The sequence below is a fragment of the Canis lupus genome, chromosome 1 (assembly GCF_011100685.1).
Source record: "Canis lupus familiaris isolate Mischka breed German Shepherd chromosome 1, alternate assembly UU_Cfam_GSD_1.0, whole genome shotgun sequence".
Taxonomy (NCBI): Eukaryota; Metazoa; Chordata; class Mammalia; order Carnivora; family Canidae; genus Canis; species Canis lupus.
Window position 1 is genome coordinate 49,154,089 of NC_049222.1, and position 5,005 is coordinate 49,159,093.

Here is a 5,005-nt window from a genome sequence, read left to right on the forward strand (position 1 = left end):
AGGATCATGCATCCTGACCAGAGAGGGACAGAGCCCCGCCAGGCACCACCCAGTGAGCGTGGCTCATTTAATGGAGGTCAGCATCTTTCAGAAACTCTCTCTTGTTCCTGACCTAAAGCACATTTTTCTATTTTTCTTTTGTCCACGGGTCTCAGGAACTATTCACTTTTAATCAGAGCCAATCTTCTTATCAGTAAAGTAGTTGAAAAACTCCCCCACATGGAGGCCTACCAGACATTTGTGAAGAGCTGCTGCTTTGTGATGCTTAATGTTTACAAAGAGCTGTAGAGACAAGATAAGATCTTTTTCATGATCTCTTTCCTTTTCTAATGAGAAAATGTTTCTTGCAATTGATGCGCTCATCACTCAGTAATCCCACAAGCCTGGGGTTGCAATCTGTAGCTAGATAGTTCTTCAGTTTGGGTGTGTTTTGTTTTTTGGGCTTTTTTTTTTTTTTTTTTTTTTTGGTTATTCATATACAAATTCTTTCACATTTGATGGAAAAAGAGAGAGAAAGGATAGTAAAGAGGGTCAAGACTACATACATGTACATCCTTTGTGGGTTTTTTCCTTCTAAAAACAGTGGTAGGTAGACAAAAGAAGCATTTGAATGGTTGTAAAAGATTCAGGCATTCAGTAGCAGTTTGCTAATTTTCTCCTCTGAGTAGGCACTGAGTCAGGCCCTGGGAACAGAGCTGGCCATCGAGCTACAGCTTAGCAGCAGTGCAACATGGGAGATAGACACTTATCAAATACCACGCAAATGTGCGATTATGAGTTGTGCCAAATGTTAGAGAGTTCGGGAGCTGCTGTGAGCCTGTCAGGTGCAGATTGACTAACTCTGTGAGAGGGACAGGGAGTAAAGCTAGCATGAGAGAGGAGGCAGGAGTGCTCCAGACCTAGGGAAAGGCATGTGTGAATGTCCTGGGAGAGGATACAACTCTGAGAAATCCGGGAGCAGAAAGAAGGCTGGAACATATTGAGAGCAGGGAGTGAGGGACAGAGAGAGATGAGGGAAGAGGCCAGAAGGAACCAGACCACACAAGGCACCAGCATTCACAGTACAAGTTTTCATTTTTACTCTATCAGAAGTGAAAAGTGCAAAAAGGTTAAAACCATATAAATGTGAGTGGGCAGGTTGGGAGGGCAGTGGGTGGGAGAATAATTGGATTTACATTTTAAGGTCAGCCTGGCTGCAGGAGAAAGGGTTGGAGCCTGAGGAAGCTCTGGGACAGGAAGCTTGAGAGAGGCCACTGCAGCTGAGTTGGTGTCTGAGCTCCAGTCTGGAGAGGGGACAGGGAGAAAGAGAAATAAAGCAGTCAGCAGATGTAGGGGTGAAACTGGAACCACCCATTGACATTTTAACAGTATTTATTCTTCCAATCCACGAGCATGGAATGTTTTCCCATCTCTTTGAGTCTTCCTCAATTTCTTTCATAAGTTTTCTGTAGTTATTAGAGTACAGATCTGTAGTTATTAGAGTACAGACCTGTTTAGTTAGGTTTATTCCTGGGTATCTTATGGTTTGGGGTGCAATTTAAGTGGGATTGATTCCTTAATTTCTCTTCTGTCTCTTTGTTAGTGTATAGAAATGCCACTGATTTCTGTGCATTGATTTTATATCCTAGCATGTTGCTGAATTGCTGTCTGTATTTTAGCAATTTTGGGGTGGAGTCTTTGGGGTTTTCAACATATCATATCATCTGTGAAGAGTGAGAGTTTGACTTCTCTGCCAATGTGAATGTCTTTTGTTTCTCTTTGTTGTCTGATTGCTGAAGCTAGGACTTGTAGTGCTATGTTGAACAAAAGTGGTGAGAGTGGGCATCCCTATCATGTACCTGACCTTTGGGGAAAAGCTCTCAGTTTTTCCCCACTGAGAATGATATTCACTGTGGGTTTTCTGTAGATGGCTTTTATAATAGTGAGGTATGTTTCCTTTAACCTTACACTGTGGAGAGTTTTAATCAAGAAAAGATGTTGTAGTGCTCACTTCAGCAGCACATACACTAAAATTGGAATGATACAGAGAAGATTAGCATGGCCCCTGTGCAAGGATGACACGTAAATTTGTGAAGCATTCCATATTTTTCACTTGAGGGGATGAGCACTGGGTGTTATACTATCTATTGGCAAATTGAACTCCAATAAAAACATACACACACACACACACAAAGAAAAGATGCTGTATTTTGTCATATGCTTTCTCTGTATCAATTGAGAGCATCACATTTCTTTTATTAATGTGATGTATCACACTGATTGATTTGCAAATGGTGAACCAATGTAGACATTCAATGCAATCCTTATCAAAATATCATCACATTTTTCATAGATCTAGAGCAAATAATCCTAAAATTTGTATGGAACCAGGAAAGACCCTGAATAGCCAAAGGAATGTTGAAAAAGAAAACCAAAGTGGGGGCATCACAATGCCAAACTTCAAGCTATATTACAAAGCTGTAATAGTCAAGACTATATAGTACTGGCTCACACCTAGAGCAATGGAACAGATTAGAGAACCCAGAAATGGACCCTCAACTCTGTAGTCAACTAATCTTTGACAAAGCAGGAAAGAATATCCATTGGAAAAAGGACAGTCTCTTTAATACATGGTGTTGGAAAAATTGGATAGCCACATGCAGAAGAATGAAACTGGACCGTTTTCCTATACCATACACAAAGATAAACTCAAAATGGATGAAAGGGCTAAATGTGAAACAGGAATCCATCAAAATCCTAGAGGAGATCACAGAGAAACCTTTTCTACCTCGGCCACAGCTACTTCTTGCATGACACATCTATAAAGGCAAGGGAAACAAAAGCAAAAATGAACTATTGGGACTTCATCAAGATAAAAAGCTTCTGCATAGCAAAGAAAACAGTCAACAAAACTAAAGACAACCTACAGAATGGGAGAAGATATTTGCAAATGACATATCAGATAAAGGGCTAGTATCCACGATTTATAAAGAACTTATCAAACCCAATACCCCAAAAACAAACAATCTAGTCAAGAAATGGGCAGAAGACATGAACAGACAATTCTTCAAAGAAGACCTACACATGGGCAACAAGCACATGAAAAAACCACCCATGTCACTTGCTATCAGGGGAATACAAATCAAAACCACAATGAGATACCACCAGAATGGCTAAAATTAACAAGACAGAAAACAACAAATTGTTGGCAAGGTTGCAGAGAAAGGGTAACCCTCTTACATTGTTTGGTAGGAATGCAAGCTGGTGCAGCCACTCTGGAAAACAAAGTGGAGGTTCCTCAAGAAGTTAAAAATAGAGCTACCCTACAACCCAGCAATTGGTATTTACCAAATACTTGGTATTTACCCCAAATATACAAATATAGTGATCCAAAGGGGCACCTGCACCCAATGTGCATAGCAGCAATGTCCACAGACTTTGGAAGGAGCCCATAAATAACTTACCATTTATGTTGACATGGATGGAACTAGAGGGTATTATGCTGAGTGAAATAAGCTAATCAGAAAAAGCCAATGATCATACGGTTTCACACATATGTGGATAATCAGAAACATTGCAGAGGATCATAGGGGAAGGGAGGGAAAACTGAGTGGGAAGTCATCAGAGAGAGAGAAAAACCATGAGAGTCTCTTAACTCCAGGAAACAAACTGACATTTGCTGGAGGTGATGGGGATGGTGGGATGGAGCAATTGGGTGATGGGCATTAAAGAGGGCATGTGATGTGATGACCACTGGATGTTATACACAACTGATAAATTATTGAACACTACATCTGAAACCAAGTATGTACTCTATGTTGGCTAATTGAATTTAAAAAAAGAAAGAAAGAAGAAAGAGAGAAAGAAAGAAAGAAAGAAAGAGAAAGAAAGAAAGAAAGAAAGAAAGAAAGAAAGAAAGAAAGAAAGAGAAAAAAGAAAGAAGAAAGAAAGAAAGAAGAAAGAAAGAAAGAAAGAAAGAAAGAAAGAAAGAAAGAAAGAAAGAAAGAAAGAAAGAAAGAAAGAAAGAAAGAAACTGGACCTACCCAGCCATGGATTGGACATAGGGAAGTGCTAGAGAAAGACGTGCCCAGGATGACTTCTAGGTTTTTACTGTGCACAGAGTGGGAAATACCAGTTTTTTCCATTACTTTTGTTTACATTTGTATCAATTTCCTAGAGCTGCCATAATAAAATTACCACAAACTAGGTGGCTTGAAGGAAAAGACATTTATTCTCTGATGGTTCTGGAGACCAAAAGTATGAAATAAAGGTGTCAGCAGGGCCAGGCTGTCTCTGAAGCCTCTAGGGGACAGTCCTTCCCTGTCTCTTCTTGTTTCTGGAGTTGCCAGCAATCCTCTGGCTCCTTGGCTTATACCTGCTTCACTCCAACCTCTGCATCTGTGTTCATGTGGCCTTCCTACAAAGTGTGTTCTGTCTCCATGTCTAAACCTCTCTGTCCTTTTCTTATTAGGATATCAGTTATTAGATTTAGAATCCACCCTAATCCATTATGCTCTCATCTTTTTTTTTTTTTAATTTTTTTTTTAAATTTATTTATGATAGTCACAGAGACAGAGAGAGAGAGGCAGAGACACAGGCAGAGGGAGAAGCAGGCCCCATGCACCGGGAGCCTGACGTGGGATTCGATCCCGGGTCTCCAGGATCGCGCCCCAGGCCAAAGGCAGGCGCCAAACCACTGCACCACCCAGGGATCCCATGCTCTCATCTTTATTTGACAATATTTGCAGATACTCTTTCCAAATAAGATGGACATTCACAGGTACCCCAATATATCTTTTGGAGGGACACAATTCAACCTACTACATCTTAGAATAATATTGTTGTGACTATTGATGTCATATGTAAATATAAAATATGCTGACATTTGCCCTGATTCCCTCAGTTGTCCTCATTATTGTATTTTAACTTATAGATTTTATATAGCATGGTCAATTTCAACAATCCTACCAAGGAGTTCAGCATTGGTGGAATCCATTTTATGAATCCATTTTATACCTTACTGGTT

At 40.1% G+C, this 5,005-nt stretch overlaps 1 non-coding gene across 1 annotated transcript; it reads left to right on the forward strand.

Moving 5' to 3' along the window:
• The first annotated feature begins 1,982 nt into the window (after positions 1 to 1,982).
• Positions 1,983 to 2,089, forward strand: LOC119869955. Its single transcript, XR_005354913.1, has one exon. It is a non-coding gene; the product is annotated as a U6 spliceosomal RNA (small nuclear RNA).
• The last annotated feature ends 2,916 nt before the right edge of the window (positions 2,090 to 5,005 follow it).